Source organism: Ambystoma mexicanum, chromosome 5p (genome assembly GCF_040938575.1).
Source record: "Ambystoma mexicanum isolate Mex_15411 chromosome 5p, UKY_AmexF1_1, whole genome shotgun sequence".
NCBI classification, from domain to species: domain Eukaryota; kingdom Metazoa; phylum Chordata; class Amphibia; order Caudata; family Ambystomatidae; genus Ambystoma; species Ambystoma mexicanum.
This window is the reverse complement of record NC_090930.1, coordinates 1,129,081,320-1,129,102,037: the sequence shown is the minus strand read 5'-3', so window position 1 is coordinate 1,129,102,037 and position 20,718 is coordinate 1,129,081,320.

Below are 20,718 nucleotides of genomic sequence, written 5' to 3'. Positions count from 1 at the left end.
GTATGCCATGTATGTGTTGGAATAACTTGGGGCCATTGCGGCCCCCATTGATGTTCCGGATGTTTGTATGAAGTACTTTTCCTCGAACATGAAAAAATTGCTCTGTAAAACGATTTTCAACAATTTTAGAATGAACAGTTTGTCCGCTTTACAATCCGTGTCTGGTTTTAACAGTAGCCACTCTATGGCTTCAAGTCCCCCCTCATGGGTGATGTTAGTGTAAAGTCTTACCACGTCCATTGTGAAGAGAATGTCATGTTCTTCGTCTATTTCAATATTCTCAAATTTGTTCAAAAAGTCATTTGTGTCCTTGATGTAAGTCTTGTATTTATGAACTGAGGGTTGGATTGCTCGGTCTATGTATTGTGCTAGAGGCTCAAGTAGACTGTTGTTGGCTGAAATGGTTGGTCTTCCTGGTGGGTTAGTCAGATCTTTATGAACTTTAGGCAGAGTATATATGATCAGGATTGATGGATGTTGATTCATCAGGAATTTTTTTTGTGCGTTGATTTATTAGTTCGTCATTTTCAGCTCATCTAATGTGGTTTTAATTCATTTCTGGACGACTTTTTCTGTGGGGTTTTCAAAAATTTCAAGATAGAGGTTATCATCTGCTAACTGTCATTCTATTTCTATTTTGTATTGTTCTGGATTCATCACTACCAATGCTCCCCCCTTATCCACAGGTTTCAGTATTAGGTTGGGATTTTGCCACAAATTCTTCAGCACTTGCTGCTCTCTTTTTGTGAAATTTGTTTTAGTTCCTCTACGGTAGTTCAATTTTTCCAGATCTTTTAGAACATGTTTTTGAAACACATTGATCAATGGATTTTGTATGGGTGGCATAAATGTGATTTTAGGTTTCATTTCTAGATATTTGCAGTCTTCTTTTGGCGTACCACATTCACATGTGTCAAAAAACAGTTTCAGTTTCATTTTCTGGGTTAATTTAAAGAAATCAATTTTTTCTTTTAAGAGTGAACTGCTGTGACTGGGGACAAATGAAATGCCTTTTTGTAGGGTTTTTTACTCAAATTTGCTCAGCCTGTAGTTGGAGATGTTGATAACTAACTTCTGTTTTGCAAGAAGTTCACATTCCGAGTTGGATTTTTTCTTCTTGCCTCTTCTAGTTTTGCCCTGTCTAAAAAAGATGCAATGTTCTCTGATGGTGATTTTGTTCCCTTTGATGTTGTTGGTATTTGTTTGTCTCTTTCCATGGATGTTTGTTGTTCCTTTTCAGGTATTTCTGATACACCACTTGATGCCTCAGATGAGGCACTTCCTGTGGTCGGAGTTCTTTTATTGTAGGGTGTTCTTCCGCTTTTAGAATTATCCTTCTGTTGATACTATTCCTTCCACGAATATACGATATCCAAGTTGTTATCCAAAGTGTCCCTTCGGAATTTTCAAATTTTCTTCGCTTCTATTTCTTTTTTGTATGTGTCTAGTTTGTTGTTGGTTTCTTCTAATACCGTTGCCAGTTCTTCTTTCGTGATCATTTTCGTTAATGAGGTTTTCAGTTTGTCAAGATCCGATTCTGTGGTGATTAATGATTTTGATAATTCTTCAATCGTTAATAAAATCAAGTCCAAGGAGCATTTGTTCAGAATATATCTCCACATTTTAACAAACTCAGAGTTTTCTTTACACAAGGTTGGTTCAAGGTCTATTCTCAGACCTCGTGGTATTCGTTGCGTTTTATAATATTGAGCTATTGTTGTTGCGTGTAGTTTCTGACTGATCTCTCTTTGTATCAGATGTTCCAATTGATGAATCAACTTTTCAGGGTTGTCAGAGGTACTGAGGCCTATGTTAATGTCTTTAATAAGGCCTAATATTTTTGTTGCTTCTTCTGCTGAGAAGCCCAGAGTTTCTGCTCTATTTGTAGTTAATGATTTAATTTTTGAGAAGGACATATCTTTTCTATTAATGATTAAGAATGGGTGCTCTGTCTAGCACTGGAGGAGCCTCTAACAATGATAACAATGGTAACAGTGGTGTAGAGGAGCACACCTTTTTGAATTTTGCCTTCTGGTTTTGAAATGGTTTCCCATACAGTTTTTCAAGTGACTTTCAGAATTACTTAGGTGCCGACATAGTCAGATTCCGGGCTACAGAATCCAATACGAACAGAACAGTTTTGGGATCACTTTAACAAAAATGACCTAGGCTCCGTGCACACTTTTGAGCATAAAACTATGCAAAATGAGTACTCTCTCTCTGTTTATCTTGCAATTTTTCTCATATTTTATTTATTTAACCACAAAGTATAAATGACGTTCATAGACAATATCTTCGGTATATGAAGTGGATCTCAGGAAGAGCTATAGATATTTGTTCAACATCTGAATAGAATGGCACCCAGGATATCACTAACAACAAAGACAAGTAGAGAAACAATTGAATTTCTGGACGTACAAATATACAAGAAAAGAGGCAAACTGGAAACCACAATATACACAGAATTGACAGATAGAAACAGCATACTGCATGCCCACAGCCGAGAAATTGGTATATGTCACCACCTACTCACAACAGAGTCCAAAAATCAAGAAGATCATCAAAAGAACTGGACAACTCTAACTCTTGACCCCATGATGAAAAGACTTTTTCCAGAACCTCCACTTTTCACCTACAATAAAAGTAAATCGATCAGAGAACATCTGATCAAAGCAGATTTCTCAGCTGAAAGAGAAATTCAGGAAAACCTTAAAGGAACAACACCTTGCTATAACTGCAACAACTGCAACAACTTAATTAAAGGCAATACCATCACCCATCCACATAAAGGGTATAAGATACATCTCCATCACTCATCCACATGTGACTCTAAAATGTCATTTGTGTACTTGATGTAAGTCTTGTATTTATGAACTGAGGGTTGGATTGTTCGGTCTATGTATTGTGCTAGAGGCTCAAGTAGACTGTTTTTGGATGAAATGGTTGGTCTTCCTGGTGGGTTAGTCAGATCTTTATGAACTTTAGGCAGAGTATATATGATCAGGATTGATGGATGTTGATTCATCAGGAAATTTTTTTGTGCGTTGATTTATTAGTTCGTCATTTTCAGCTCATCTAATGTGTTTTTAATTCATTTCTGGACGACTTTTTCTGTGGGGTTTTCAAAAATTTCAAGATAGATGTTATCATCTGCTAACTGTCATTCTATTTCTATTTTGTATTGTTCTGGATTCATCACTACCAATGCTCCACCCTTATCAACAGGTTTCAGTATTAGGTTGGGATTTTGCCACAAATTCTTCAGCACTTGCTGCTCTCTTTTTGTGAAATTTGTTTTAGTTCCTCTACGGTAGTTCAATTTTTCCAGATCTTTTAGAACATGTTTTTGAAACACATCGATCAATGGATTTTGTATGGTTGGCATAAATGTGATTTTAGGTTTCATTTCTAGATATTTGCAGTCTTCTTTTGGCATACCACATTCACATGTGTCAAAAAACAGTTTCAGTTTCATTTTCTGGGTTAATTTAAAGAAATCAATTTTTTCTTTTAAGAGTGAACTGCTGTGACTGGGGACAAATGAAATGCCTTTTTGTAGGGTTGTTTACTCAAATTTGCTCAGCCTGTAGTTGGAGATGTTGATAACTAACTTCTGTTTTGCAAGAAGTTCACATTCCGAGTTGGATTTTTTCTTCTTGCCTCTTCTAGTTTTGCCCTGTCTAAAAAAGATGCAATGTTCTCTGGTGGTGATTTTGTTCCCTTTGATGTTGTTGGTATTTGTTTGTCTCTTTCCATGGATGTTTGTTGTTCCTGTTCGGGTATTTCTGATACACCACTTGATGCCTCAGATGAGGCACTTCCTGTGGTCGGAGTTCTTTTATTGTAGGGTGTTCTTCCGCTTTTAGAATTATCCTTCTGTTGATACTATTCCTTCCACGAATCTACGATATCCAAGTTGTTATCCAAAGTGTCCCTTCGGAATTTTCAAATTTTCTTCGCTTCTATTTCTTTTTTGTATGTGTCTAGTTTGTTGTTGGTTTCTTCTAATACCGTTGCCAGTTCTTCTTTCGTGATCATTTTCGTTAATGAGGTTTTCAGTTTGTCAAGATCCGATTCTGTGGTGATTAATGATTTTGATAATTCTTCAATCGTTAATAAAATCAAGTCCAAGGAGCATTTGTTCAGAATATATCTCCACATTTTAACAAACTCAGAGTTTTCTTTACACAAGGTTGGTTCAAGGTCTATTCTCAGACCTCGTGGTATTCGTTGCGTTTTATAATATTGAGCTATTGTTGTTGCGTGTAGTTTCTGACTGATCTCTCTTTGTATCAGATGTTCCAATTGATGAATCAACTTTTCAGGGTTGTCAGAGGTACTGAGGCCTATGTTAATGTCTTTAATAAGGCCTAATATTTTTGTTGCTTCTTCTGCTGAGAAGCCCAGAGTTTCTGCTCTATTTGTAGTTAATGATTTAATTTTTGAGAAGGACATATCTTTTCTATTAATGATTAAGAATGGGTGCTCTGTCTAGCACTGGAGGAGCCTCTAACAATGATAACAATGGTAACAGTGGTGTAGAGGAGCACACCTTTTTGAATTTTGCCTTCTGGTTTTGAAATGGTTTCTCATACAGTTTTTCAAGTGACTTTCAGAATTACTTAGGTGCCGACATAGTCAGATTCCGGGCTACAGAATCCAATACGAACAGAACAGTTTTGGGATCACTTTAACAAAAATGACCTAGGCTCCGTGCACACTTTTGAGCATAAAACTATGCAAAATGAGTACTCTCTCTCTGTTTATCTTGCAATTTTTCTCATATTTTATTTATTTAACCACAAAGTATAAATGACGTTCATAGACAATATCTTCGGTATATGAAGTGGATCTCAGGAAGAGCTATAGATATTTGTTCAACATCTGAATAGAATGGCACCCAGGATATCACTAACAACAAAGACAAGTAGAGAAACAATTGAATTTCTGGACGTACAAATATACAAGAAAAGAGGCAAACTGGAAACCACAATATACACAAAATTGACAGATAGAAACAGCATACTGCATGCCCACAGCCGAGAAATTGGTATATGTCACCACCTACTCACAACAGAGTCCAAAAATCAAGAAGATCATCAAAAGAACTGGACAACTCTAACTCTTGACCCCATGATGAAAAGACTTTTTCCAGAACCTCCACTTTTCACCTACAATAAAAGTAAATCGATCAGAGAACATCTGATCAAAGCAGATTTCTCAGCTGAAAGAGAAATTCAGGAAAACCTTAAAGGAACAACACCTTGCTATAACTGCAACAACTGCAACAACTTAATTAAAGGCAATACCATCACCCATCCACATAAAGGGTATAAGATACATCTCCATCACTCATCCACATGTGACTCTAAAAAGTCATTTGTGTCCTTGATGTAAGTCTTGTATTTATGAACTGAGGGTTGGATTGTTCGGTCTATGTATTGTGCTAGAGGCTCAAGTAGACTGTTTTTGGATGAAATGGTTGGTCTTCCTGGTGGGTTAGTCAGATCTTTATGAACTTTAGGCAGAGTATATATGATCAGGATTGATGGATGTTGATTCATCAGGAAATTTTTTTGTGCGTTGATTTATTAGTTCGTCATTTTCAGCTCATCTAATGTGTTTTTAATTCATTTCTGGACGACTTTTTCTGTGGGGTTTTCAAAAATTTCAAGATAGATGTTATCATCTGCTAACTGTCATTCTATTTCTATTTTGTATTGTTCTGGATTCATCACTACCAATGCTCCACCCTTATCAACAGGTTTCAGTATTAGGTTGGGATTTTGCCACAAATTCTTCAGCACTTGCTGCTCTCTTTTTGTGAAATTTGTTTTAGTTCCTCTACGGTAGTTCAATTTTTCCAGATCTTTTAGAACATGTTTTTGAAACACATCGATCAATGGATTTTGTATGGTTGGCATAAATGTGATTTTAGGTTTCATTTCTAGATATTTGCAGTCTTCTTTTGGCATACCACATTCACATGTGTCAAAAAACAGTTTCAGTTTCATTTTCTGGGTTAATTTAAAGAAATCAATTTTTTCTTTTAAGAGTGAACTGCTGTGACTGGGGACAAATGAAATGCCTTTTTGTAGGGTTTTTTACTCAAATTTGCTCAGCCTGTAGTTGGAGATGTTGATAACTAACTTCTGTTTTGCAAGAAGTTCACATTCCGAGTTGGATTTTTTCTTCTTGCCTCTTCTAGTTTTGCCCTGTCTAAAAAAGATGCAATGTTCTCTGATGGTGATTTTGTTCCCTTTGATGTTGTTGGTATTTGTTTGTCTCTTTCCATGGATGTTTGTTGTTCCTGTTCAGGTATTTCTGATACACCACTTGATGCCTCAGATGAGGCACTTCCTGTGGTCGGAGTTCTTTTATTGTAGGGTGTTCTTCCGCTTTTAGAATTATCCTTCTGTTGATACTATTCCTTCCACGAATCTACGATATCCAAGTTGTTATCCAAAGTGTCCCTTCGGAATTTTCAAATTTTCTTCGCTTCTATTTCTTTTTTGTATGTGTCTAGTTTGTTGTTGGTTTCTTCTAATACCGTTGCCAGTTCTTCTTTCGTGATCATTTTCGTTAATGAGGTTTTCAGTTTGTCAAGATCCGGTTCTATGGTGATTAATGATTTTGATAATTCTTCAATCGTTAATAAAATCAAGTCCAAGGAGCATTTGTTCAGAATATATCTCCACATTTTAACAAACTCAGGGTTTTCTTTACACAAGGTTGGTTCAAGGTCTATTCTCAGACCTCGTGGTATTCGTTGCGTTTTATAATATTGAGCTATTGTTGTTGCGTGTAGTTTCTGACTGATCTCTCTTTGTATCAGATGTTCCAATTGATGAATCAACTCTTCAGGGTTGTCAGAGGTACTGAGGCCTATGTTAATGTCTTTAATAAGGCCTAATATTTGTGTTGCTTCTTCTGCTGAGAAGCCCAGAGTTTCTGCTCTATTTGTAGTTAATGATTCAATTTTTGAGAAGGACATATCTTTTCTATTAATGATTAAGAATGGGTGCTCTGTCTAGCACTGGAGGAGCCTCTAACAATGATAACAATGGTAACAGTGGTGTAGAGGAGCACACCTTTTTGAATTTTGCCTTCTGGTTTTGAAATGGTTTCTCATACAGTTTTTCAAGTGACTTTCAGAATTACTTAGGTGCCGACATAGTCAGATTCCGGGCTACAGAATCCAATACGAACAGAACAGTTTTGGGATCACTTTAACAAAAATGACCTAGGCTCTGTGCACACTTTTGAGCATAAAACTATGCAAAATGAGTACTCTCTCTCTGTTTATCTTGCAATTTTTCTCATATTTTATTTATTTAACCACAAAGTATAAATGACGTTCATAGACAATATCTTCGGTATATGGAGTGGATCTCAGGAAGAGCTATAGATATTTGTTCAACATCTGAATAGAATGGCACCCAGGATATCACTAACAACAAAGACAAGTAGAGAAACAATTGAATTTCTGGACGTACAAATATACAAGAAAAGAGGCAAACTGGAAACCACAATATACACAGAATTGACAGATAGAAACAGCATACTGCATGCCCACAGCCGAGAAATTGGTATATGTCACCACCTACTCACAACAGAGTCCAAAAATCAAGAAGATCATCAAAAGAACTGGACAACTCTAACTCTTGACCCCATGATGAAAAGACTTTTTCCAGAACCTCCACTTTTCACCTACAATAAAAGTAAATCGATCAGAGAACATCTGATCAAAGCAGATTTCTCAGCTGAAAGAGAAATTCAGGAAAACTTTAAAGGAACAACACCTTGCTATAACTGCAACAACTGCAACAACTTAATTAAAGGCAATACCATCACCCATCCACATAAAGGGTATAAGATAAATCTCCATCACTCATCCACATGTGACTCTAAAAACGTAAAATATGGCATTAGATGCCCCTGCGGTATATGTTACGTGGGAATGACAACGAGGAAGGCAAAAACAAGATGGTCTGAACACAAGTCCAACATAAGGACTGGAGCCATCAAATCTCCAGTATCACAACATTTAAAAAAAGAAAGACACAACATCGCCCAGATAAGGTTCATTACTCTTGAACAAATAAAAGTACCAAGGATAGGGGGAAACATCAACAAAATGCTGTCACAGAAAGAAACGTACTGGATAGAAAAACTGAACTCCATGCAGCCCAATGGGATGAATGCCGAATGGGATCTAAGTTGCTTCCTATAACATGAAAGGAAAAAAAATACATCTGGCAAGGGATTGCCAAAACATATTACGAGAAAGTACAAGTGTAAACTTAAACGACTCCTATCGTATTGAACTATTGCATCACGAGAAAGCAGGAACAAAAATCGATACAGAGATTCCATCATCATCCATTCAAGGACACCATAAGATGGCGCCCGGCGAAATGCATAGGATAAGACACCTCCGCATACATAGAAAGAAAGAATGGACTAAGCATCACACGGTTGCCATCGCAACAAACAAAAACAACGTGTACGCCAAGCAAGATCAAGGCGATACGAGCACTTCATGCTCCACTTCCAGGATAAGACAAGCAAGGAATAACGGAGCCAGAACCGAATAGGGACGAGAAGAAGGAGATAGCCCTAAACAAACAACCTGAGGCAAAGAAGCGGGACCGAGTGAAAAGGACAAAAAAGGCTACCCGGGCTGACCGCCACGCCGAGGTGAGCAGATTTTGAAGGCGCAACTTGCCCTAAGAACTAGCTAATCCGGGTTTTGTAGCTGGGACACAACGCTATGTTCTAGCGACTGTTCCCAGCACAAAACCCACTTTCATTCAAACAACAGACAGTTATAAAAACGAACGGTATTCGTTTTATCAACAGATTTTGCAGAAAACTGCCACTGCGCTTTAAGGAAGGGAGCTGGCGTAGAGCCAAACTGCACTGAACAAGCAGAACTGACACGTTCAAGATGTTTTAAAGAAGACAAAATCTTCAATGTTACAGGTACACCAGGTCAAAGTGAATATTTACGAAAAGTATAAAAACAGTAAAAATACAATTTGAAGGTATTGATCAGAAATATATGTTGATTTAATTTTCAGAACATATTTCAATGAAACAAGACATTGGTCCACACCTGATGAAGGACGTTTAGAGCCCGAAACGCGTCGTGCATTAGAGAATTCCACCAATAAAAGGGCATTCTGCCAGAAGCTAAATGAAAGTCTTATATATGGACTAATGTTTCTCTGAGCCATAGGAAATGGACTGTAAAATGAAGAAAGTGTGACATTTTTCCGCATGAGATGTGAACCATATAAAAATGTGTTAAGTATTTTTGTTTTAATACTGTATTGAGATTGAGTACTGTAAAGCATGAGGTAACACCAAACTGTTGAAAGATTTACGTTTTGAGTATTCAAGAAACTTGAAAACTGATGTGTGACATTTGCCACCATCATTTATACTTTGTGGTTAAATAAATAAAATATGAGAAAAATTGCAAGATAAACAGAGAGAGAGTACTCATGTTGCATAGTTTTATGCTCAAAAGTGTGCACGGAGCCTAGGTCATTTTTGTTAAAGTGATCCCAAAACTGTTCTATACTACACTGATGAACAGTAGTAGGGGTGAAACCAGATATATAGTTTTCTGCAGTCTTGAGAAATGTTTGTTTTGCATTTATTAAGCTATGTATGAAGCAGCACTTCCTTGCGAGACAAAGGCATTCTCCTGTAGCAAAATGGTTGTTTTTTTACTTTTTTACACAATGCCTTGCTGGTGTGGCTCCGGACTGGAGGCCAACTTCCACTGATGGTTACTAGGTAATGTTTTGGCATGTGTGACTTGGCTCAAGTGGATTACTCTACTTTCACATTTCAGGTCAAAGTTTTTTTTTTTTATCAAGCCCCTTTAAACCCACCATAGCTGTTGTTTGCAATATATACATTGCTGCATTGTTCACCCTTTGTACCAATATACATTGATATATTGTATGAGATTTCTGTTTTGTTGTTTCTCTTTTCAATGCTGCATTTTGTGCTTGAGCATTATCTTTATCCATGTCTCTATATTTCCTTCCGCCACACGATCTTCATTTGTGCATGGTAGATATAATCCACAGTCCAGAATGTCTTTTCTCTAATTTAAATGATGGCCTCGGTAGGTGGGGAGATTCGTAACAGGGGGTCACCTGTTTATGTATTTGTCTCTTTCATTGCACTAGAAGAGAGAAGACTGCTTGCAACTTTCTCTGCTGGATTATTTCACTTGTGCAAACACACTCTGGAACATCAAACGTTGAATCTAGAACAAGATCTCTACATGATGTTATTTATACTGTTCTCATGGTACTATTCAGTGTGTACATTAGTGCACCTGGGTTTTTACAGCTGCTTTAGGATGCTATTAACTACAAACAACCTTGGAGGGACACCATGCAGATGAGTATGCAATTCCCAATCCAATGCCATAACATCAGAGCAAAGGTATTTTCTATGATATGTATTTTTTTTTTCATTGTAGGAGGAAAGGAAACGTTTTATTTGTTTTATTACCACATGCCTCCAGCCCCTGCCATGATAGTCCATTATTACAACCGAGGTGGAGGAAAAGGAATTCAACTGGTTGGACATGATATGAACTTCTACATAGTTATGTTCAATTGTATTCTAACTTGGAGTTTAAAGTGGAAACATAATCAACTTGTGTGTTCCTCTCACTGTTCATCTTATGTCACATAGATCCCTTTGATAAAATGTATCCACCTCGTTGATAAGAACCGGTCTATAATTCGATATGATCCGTACTTAATAACCCTAGTTGACTTACACATATTTTACTTTTCATTTATAATAGTGGGTGATTCACTCGTATATGTTTAATTGCAGGGATTCCTACGTTTTCAGTAGTGTTTATCATGTTCTAACGTGCACTCAGCGGATTACGTTGTTGCTGATGATGTAGCATGTCTTTCATCCCTGGGCGACAATTCCTCTCTGGTGGCTTTGGTGGCTTGTCAAATGATGCTTTGGCTGCGGCATGCATACAAAGCTGATTCTATAAATAGATGTAAATATATAATTAACCAGGAGCTAAGTGTAGTTGTGCCTTTGTGTTATTATTCAGTTTAAGTGGTCTGAGTATTGTTTCCTGCTGACACAGGCAAAGTTTCTTACCAGCACAGTTGAGGTTGTGGTGTTGGCATACAGGATTTGTTAGGCATTTCAACTGCTTGCACCAACATCAACTACATAATCTTCTGGGCCAGCTCGTTTACTTTGGCATTGCTGGAACAGTTTAGTTTTCCTCAAGACAAAATGTCTTGCCAAACCAAGACCATCCTGCGTGTGTGCCTCTCGTATGGTATACTATTTAAACCATGTTTTTTTCTCATTGGAGGGACTCTCAAGTTTTTTGGACAATCGAGATCTGTGCTTGTGGATTCTTTTGAAAAAGAGCTGCCAGCGTCCTATTCCTTTTCGACTGCTATCTGCAATCCCTCACAACACGTCTGCAAGCCTACAGTGCAAGTACACTGACGCCACCCATAGTCATCATGTGACACTGTTTTGTTCCTAGTGACTGTCAGCTTCGGGAAATTGAGTGAATCAAAACCATCTGAAATATAACAGAGGTAAGACAGAATTCCTTAGGTGTGGACCTCACAGGTCATACTGGTACCTCACCCTTTGGCCTGGTGCACCAGCAAATCCTGTCAATCAAGCTTGAAATCTAGGTATAAATATCGACAGTCAAATGTTCCTTTTTTTCTCAGATCAATAAGGTGGTTCTTATGCTTCAATAAAATTCACAAACAAAAGTTACCTTTACACTAATTTCCATTTCGTCACCCAGTCCAGCTGACAAAGACATTGCTAACATCACACAATGACAATGGCAATTAAAACCACCTAAAGATTCCTATACATAACTTAAGCAACTCCTCAATTCACTCGAGGAATTTTACTAAAACTCTGCAAGAAAGCACACACAGCAGGTTAAGTTGTATAAATGTACTGGGTTCTAGTCACCAACATGGGGATATTTTAGGTCATTTGCCTAGTGCACAATGCCCTTCATCATAAAGGCCCAGAATTTCTGGCAATTCAATTTAACAATAACACATCCCATATTGTTCCATAAGGTCCTCAAACTAAAATCTACTATTGCCCCTGAAAGTTGAACTAGAAAAATGGGGAGAACCATACTTTTCAGTCCAGGCCATTTCTCTTTGCCTAAACGGTTTGAAATGAAGAAAACTGTATATTATTCAGAAATAAACTTACAACATATCCTTTCCCTAAATGGAGTGGGCGTTGGAGCGGGCTGTTCCTGCTGTTTGCTGTTGAGAGTAGATGGAGTTGCATCCCGATCAGTTGCTGCTCGAACTCTGCTTAAATGCTCGTTAGTGGATGGTGGGCAGAGCGGGACAGGGAGCAGGTTGTTTCTACGGTTTGCTTTTGAGAGGAGGTTGAAATGCATCTTGATCAGTTTCTAGTCCAGCAATGCTTAAACCCTCATTAGTGTACAGTGAGTGGAGTGGAAGTGCAGAGGACTGCTACTGATGTCACTGGTTTGCCCTTATAGGGCTCCACTGAGCATTCTCTGATCAGAATAAGTATAATTTGGACACATAAAAAAACCCAGATTCCAACAGTAATAATGACAGTATGGCAAAGGAGGTGGCACATAGCATTTTAGTTTTTGAGTGTGGAGAAGACTCTGTATGCATGAAAAGATCCTGCACACTCATGTGTTATGGTATGCTGATGATAGCATTAGAATTTTGTTTTATTATACGTATTTTGTATTTTGCTTTATTATAGAATTTTTATGAAATTATAATTGATCTGTTTTAATGAATGTTTTACTGAAATGTAATTTTTTGTTTAGTGTAAAAGGCTTATTATGTAGCCAAACATACTTAAATAAAAACAAAAAAGATACAACCACTAACCCCTCGTGAGTAAGAAGATTGGTAGTGTGTGGTGGTTGTTTCCAGAAGTTGAGGATGGTCAGAGGCACTGCTACATTGGATGGATACACCATCAAATAATAGCACAATTCTAGCAGTGGCATCTCTACCCTTTCCCTCAGAGGTGCCATTATATGGTTCAGTCATAGTCTCTAGGCTTGATCCCATGCATTTAAGATCGGGTGTCTGTGGGCGACCTGTAAATGAGTGAACATTTTGACAGATTGGACCCCTCTGAACACTACCAAACCCTATTGTGGCTTGTTTGATCTGAAGTGGCACAGCAGTGCCACCACATTTCAGAGTAATAGTGGTAAAGCCTACATCCACAGATAACTTAAAACATGCATCTCTGGATGCTGCTGTGTTTGTGTTACCTAGATGTTGAGTTGTGTGAGTTTGATTAATTTAGAGATTATTATGGGGGCCTAATAAGGGCTAGCTCTTGGCAGCTTTTGAGAACATTGATTATCAAATAATGAATGAGCACTGATTAAGTGTGTGGTACTCGATTTGAGTTGGAGTTGGAGGTCTCACAACTCTACTCCCTAGGAGCACAGGACACTACTTTATGGACCTTGGAGACATTGTGGACATTGATGGTTAATTGAAACTGTATTGAGTGAAGATATTTAAGTTATCAATTCCCGGTTTCACAAGAAAGTCTGTGGCACTTTAAAATGGGATATATTGGATGTATACAGTTTGGCCGTGGCAAAATTGTTCGGGGCCGAATTAGCCATGGTCAATTCGGCCATGAAGCCAATTTTCCTGCTGCCAAATCTGCCCAAACTAAAAAAAAAAATACACCCACCCCCATACACTCCTGCACCCACCCACTACTTAGCTTTTCGCTGCCTGCTGATTTTCTGGCCCTGCAGCGCCGGATCCGTCCCTCCAACGCAGGTCAGATCCAACGCTGCAGGGTCCCCTTTTATTTTATTTTTGTCTTCCTGTCCCCCACCTCTAAACCTTCCGAAGCAGGGGAGAACCCCACTAGCCCCAAAAGCCATCACTACTAAACATGCAGAGCAGGGGACACCCACACAACCCCCGCACCCATGTTCAGTAGTGATTACCCAAATTAATTGTTTACAAAGGATCGAATGGGACGGACCGAATTCGGCTAGATTTACCATACGATGATTTGTAAACGATCAATTTGGGTAATACCAATATATTAATATGTTAGGCATTTCTATTTTTATAAAGTGACTCGACACTTCATTTAGATATTTGGATATTCTCGTTCATTTATTCTATTATCTCATTATTGTGAATAGATTAGATTGCATTAATTGCTACAGTAATTATTATTATGTTGAAACAAATATCTACTAGTTCCCTATTTAGGCCAGAACATGTGTGGTACTTCAGATGAAACTCTTATAAGTGAAGTGGAGATTAAAACTACTTATGATCGCAATGTGCAACTTTTTCATATTTTATTTTTAAAACTGCACAGTTGCAAATCCAGTTTAATTACACAATCTTGCGTTTGTTTCTTGTGTGAATGAATGCTGTGAGGTGACTATGAGGATTAGCTAACTTGTATTTTGGTATGTTCTTTGATAAGCAGTGAAGCGCATTTTTGAACTTGCATGTGTTTGTTGTGCATACGTGATGGAAATATCACAAAAAAATGTGTTTGGCCTAACATTGTAATTGGTTATTTAAAACGTCCTTAATACCCAGATGTTTTTAACCACAGACTACACGGACCGAACCTGTGTTCTTCAAAGTTGTCTTGCTTCCAAGACAAGCGCGTGGACCCTGAGCTATGCTCCCGAGACTATAAATTAATATGTCGAGTTTAGCTGACGGGATTTTTCATTTCTTAAGCAGCCACTATGTAACCCCTTGGCCCGAGCATGGGCCAAAAATTTAAACAATTCAAGAGGTAATTCTTAGCTATATTTTGCCAAATATTCCATTTTTCAGACTCTAGTAAAATAATTAAAAAAAACAACTTGTTTTCCCACCAATTATTTTAGGCATGACACCATTGATAAAACGTTTGAATATATGGATTGCGTGCTCGGATTTGCCCAGATAAATTGCACACTATAATTGGTGAACCTTCATGGATGATCTCTAGTTACAGAAAAACATATTTGCATTATCCTGTATACAGTTTGATTTACCCTTAACTCTACTGCCACGAGTGCATGACGATGCTACTAATTGCTACTCATTTTACTGCCCATAACTCTTAAAATATTGTTTAGCTAGTGTATAAATCCATGAAAAAAATAAAGTAGGTACCTGTATGTGTTAGGTACATATTGAAATGCATACATTGGAAGATGTAATGCATGCATTGCGCCAGGGGAGTTGTTAGGTCTGGAAAAGACCCGGGGCTGAGCTGATGTCGGAACTGTTGGGACTGGGGGCTAGCTAGTCTTTTGGCTGTAGCTCCTGAGATTCTATCCGGGGCTACAACCAAAAGATCAGGGGCTATAGCCCCCTTAGCCCCCCCCCCCCCCCCAGCAACGCCCCTGCATTGCGCACCTAGCCATGGCATGCGTATTTGTTTATGAGATGCCAATTTATAGATGCACAGTAATCATATTCTGCGCTTGGGGAAATGAATATATGATAAAATATTAAATACCTCTCTGCTGTGATTAATTTCTGATGCATGGAAATGCATCTACTAACTTGAAACACTGTATACTGTAAACTCCACATTGTTATGCAATACTTGAGAAAATAGATATTTAAATACATCTCTCCCAGCTGTTGTGTTGTTGGCTGTTAAATGTATAGTGGTCGGTGGAGAGACAGACACACTGCATATTTTGTGATGAATAAATAGTAATTTCAGGCTCTCCATTGCGAAGAGGGGCTGAGCATTATGTGCAACTCGTTTACACCCGTTTTTAATATGTACCCTGTAGCTAAAACCTAAGGTTAGCACCTACATTGCTGGCGCAGGCATCTCCTGTTTCTGTGAATGAGGAATGCATTTGCAATGACCTCTGAAAGATGTAGCACTGCGCATGTCTGTGTCTGAGATTTGAACTGCAAATGGTGTATTCCAATGACCTCTTAAAGATGTAGGCACTGCACATGTCTGTGTCTGAGATTTGAACTGCAAATGGTGTGTCCAATAACCTCTGAATGATGTAGGCACTGCACATGTCTGTGTCTGAGATTTGAACTGCAAATGGTGTGTCCAATGACCTCTGAAAGATGTAGGCACTGCACATGTCTGTGTCTGAGATTTGAACGTCAAATGGTGCATTCCAATAACCTCTGAAAGATATAGGCACTGCACATGTCTGGTCTGGGATTTGAACTGCAAATGGTGTATTCCAATGACCTCTGAAAGATGTAGGCACTGCACATGTCTGTGTCTGAGATTTGAACTGCAAATGGTGTATTACAATGACCTCTGAAAGATGTAGGCACTGCACATGTCTGTGTCTGAGATTTGAACTGCAAATGGTGTATACCAATGACCTCTGAAAGATGTAGGCACTGCATATGTCTGTGTCTGAGATTTGAACTGAAAATGGTGCATTCCAATGACCTCTGAAAGATGTAGGCACTGCGCATGTCTGTGTCTGAGATTTGAACTGAAAATGGTGTATAGACATACTAATTTTAATTACACTTACAAAAATGCACACACATAATAATAATACTATTGTCCCCTCCTTGTAAGGAAAAACACAGAGAGACCAGATTCTTAAAAAAAGAAGCCCTCTGGGATTGTAGTCAGGGATGTTCGGGCAATGTCAGCCGCAGAATTTCAACATTTGTAGCTATGGCTGAAAAGGTTGAATAAGGGGGACTTCAAGCCACTAGAGCTCTTCCTTACCTTTCTTCATTAGTCTCATTCTATACTCCCTCTCGGACTCTCCGATCACAGAATCTGTTCCTTCTCACTGTTCCCAAACACCCCTGTGCTTCTTCACGTTTCCGATCTTTTGCTCTCTTGGCCCCTAAATACTGGAATTCTAAAAGCTCATTATGCGTCCCTTCTTTCCTCTTGGTGACTATGGGGGTCATTACGAGTTTGGAGGTAGCCATGTTGCTATTAGCACCATGGCTGCCTCCAAAGTCGTGTCCGGGTCTGGGTTCTCTGAATGGGGACTTACCAGGTCATTCCAACCTTGGAGTCCCCATTCAAAATACCCTTCCTCATTCGAGCCCGCATAGGGCTCAATGGGAATGGGGAGGAAGCTAATAACGGGCCCGCAAATGAGGACAAATATTAGAAATATTTTCTATGCACCCGAAAAATAAGGTGGACCGGCAAAATATCTCAATTGAGCTCCCAACCTGCTGTTGGGTCCTATTCGTATACTGAAATACAGACTTACTAAAGGAACACAACAAAGGACACTCAGCGTGACATGCACACACATACCTGACCTCATCAACACGATACAGTTCTCAGCATTCTGCCTTTGCAAAAATGCCTTGCATGGTCGGGAAGAGAGCATTAGAAGTGGCTGACAGAAGGAGACGAGGAAAGGGTGCATGTGGTAATAGGCGAGGAGGCGCAGCCGATAAAAAGAAACTGCATCTCCAATGCTGGAAAAGCAAAATCTAAACATACAGTGACCAGATTACCTTATATAGGAGGACAGACTGTCCCCGAACTGCACCCTCTACACTGCTGTCCCAGAAGTTTTTTTGTTTTTTTAATTTAGAAAAACTGTCCGGGTTTTGAGGAGAGTGAGATTGAGACTGACAAGGTCCCAGCTGTGACTGTAGGAGCTCTGACTGTAGGGAGGGTACACATCTTCTTTCTAGACACACTGCTTTTTTGCCAGAAATGTGTGGGTGGTGAGAAGGGCGGGGATGTTTAATCGAGCAGACATTGACAGGCGAAAGAGAAGTGTTAGAAATACAGCCCGTCAGAAAAGGTAGGAGGGATTGGGTGAGGACTAAGGGAATGAAGGGCAGAGCTGAAAATTCTACCCATCCTACCCTTGCAAAAGTGGATAGGAAGGAATATCTGGAAGAAATTGAACGGGAAAAGAAGTATGAGGGAATCCAAGAAGGTGATATTCCAGATAGTGAATCAGATGTAAGTCATCCAGTGAGAAGAAGACGCAAGTCAAGGAGAAGGCCGAAAGAGAGTCAGACTATATATAAAGGGAGTCATCAGTGCCACAGCACAGGATGTGTGCTGGTCCGCTGAATAGTGATGGAAGCTGGAGTGCAGGAGGAGGGGGTAGGGGTTGAGTGATAAAAGTGGATGTGAAAACCTTTTCTTTAAAACCCTGCTAAATTAGTCATCACCTTATCTAAGGGCAAGCAGAATTTGGTTGAAATTGTGTTCATATGCTTTGCCTCAATGAAAGATGTTCTTAGTCAACTGATAACAGAGCACCGCATTCATCAAATATCTGATGAGAGACCTCTTTGAGACTGGTCCTATCATAGAACAGTCAACGGTCCTTTAAGATTAAACGAGTCACTCTGGATGCCACATTTACAGACATATAAGACACAGCAAAGGTGTTTTGGGTTTGTGCAACTGTGTAAGGAGTGGATGTTGTCAGGAAATGCAATGCTTGGAAACTCTGCAGGTTTCCACGGAGAACCTAGGTGGGGCAAGCAGAAATACTGGTGTGTGATATCTGTCAGATTGCAGGTGAACATTTGTCGGGCCTTGGCTTGGTGCTGCATTCTGTCTTTGAGGTTGAGAGAGAACAGTCTGTTGCACTGTGAGAGTCTGTGCCTGTGGGGCCATGGTTGCTGTTTCATCCGGGACGCTATCAGGTTTTTATGTAGGGTTTCCGAATGTGTCTGGACATCAGCTAGTGTTTGTGCTGCAGGACCCATAATAACTTATTTCTACTCAGACAATAAACATCACATCATCTTGTCAGTTATTCTCCCAAAATAACGGAAACAAATATGTTGAGTGCGCGTTTAGTGCGCATTCGGCATGGACTAAAATCCTGAATCCCATAATACCGAACGAGGAGAACAGTGGTTGCAGGGGTGTCCCCCGATTCCCTTGTTTGGCATTATGGGATTCAGGGGTTGCAGGGGTGTCCCCGCTTCCATTTCTTAGAAAGCAGGGGACACATGACAGATGAATTTTCGTTATACAAAGCTTTTCGCATCCAGTATCATGCCGGGTTGGTGTCGGCTTCAACATAGAACCGTTGCAGCAAAGTTTTGAAACATCAGATACCATCACCCTGAAGGAAGAAGGGTAGTGGGGTACTTTTGATAGATATGTACAGGAAAGGACAGATTATTTTGTATTGCTCAGTTGGGTTGCAGAGTGTAAGGTAAACATGCTTCTTAGCACATATTGGGCCTCATTACACGGATGGTGGATGGTAAAATACCGGCACCGCCTTTGCGGAAAGGGGAATTACCACCCCATTCCAAGGTTGGCGGGGTGGTAATTCCCCCTTCCACCATTGCCCTTCCCCATTCCCATTTTTGCCCCATAGGGCTCAATGGGAATGGGGAAGGCGCTAATTACGGTACCGCAAATTGCAAAAAGCAGGCGTTAAATCCCCCAACCCACAAAGGGACCTCGTAGTAAGGCGGTAAGGATTTACCGGTACCGGTATTTTACCGGTACCGGTAAATCCTTACCGCCATCCGTGTAATGAGGCCCATTTGTAGATAATTTGACAGCACTTCAGCATTTTTTTTTTCTTCTTGCAAGGGGATACATAGACTTGCGTCAGTCATATACAATAGTTATCTCAATCATACACAAACCTGTCACTTTTTTAATACATCCAAACATGTTCATGCATTCAGACATTCATACACAATCACAAAATTCTGCTAGCTTGGCACAGTAAAATGACATCAGTTTCAGTTCACAATAATACATACATGTGCTTTCCTTGCACTTGTCATATCTTCTACCAAGGTTTTCTTCACAAAAGCAGGAACACGCTCTCATTGCGTAAGGCTGAGACTTCCTCAGGTTGCACTTCTTCAGGACTCAATGTTTTCCCACCCTCTGTATTTTTCACATTAATAGAGTGTATTTTGCATAACATAATTAGTGATCTGGGTACATGGTTATGTGACACTCTTAGGGGTTAAGCAGTATTAGTAGTTTGAATTAACATGATAGCTTACACTTGACCCGGGAGGTTAGCTCAGTGGCAACTGCTCACCTTGGAAGCAAGACGGTTCGATCCCCGGCTACGCACTTAGAAACCTCTGGGTATTTAATCACGTTATAAATATGCAACTAAGACAACAACACATTCTGTAATAGTGCCTCGATGCCCCCGGGCTGTGTGAACACTTTATTTAAAAATGCAAATAAATACATAAAAAATTTAAAAATGCAAATAAATACATAAAATAAATAAATAAGGCAGTGGAACATATCCAGCAACGACAGGTGGACTTGACACTGGTACTGATCATCTAAACTGATTCTGCTCCTACTCCTGGGCTCAAGTCAAGGGTATACGTGGGTGGAGGGAGTCCCCCCAGTTTTTTCAGAGGGCACCTTCATATGCTTATTTCTGGTGACACCACATTCAATTAGTATGTTAATGAGTCCCCCCATTTTATAAGACTTGACCCCTGCTCTACTCCTCTTCTTTCCCATGCCTGTTTTGATCCACACAGAGTGTACTAATTCCCCCTGCATGTGCTGACAGTGCCTTTGTCTTATGTGATAGAAGTTGTAGATCGTGTGGCTGGGGTGTTTAATTTCCTGCAACATTGAATACACACTAGCATGCACGGCTGTTTTTCATAGTTATACCTTGTCCAAAATGCATGTCATGTTTGCCTCAAGGTT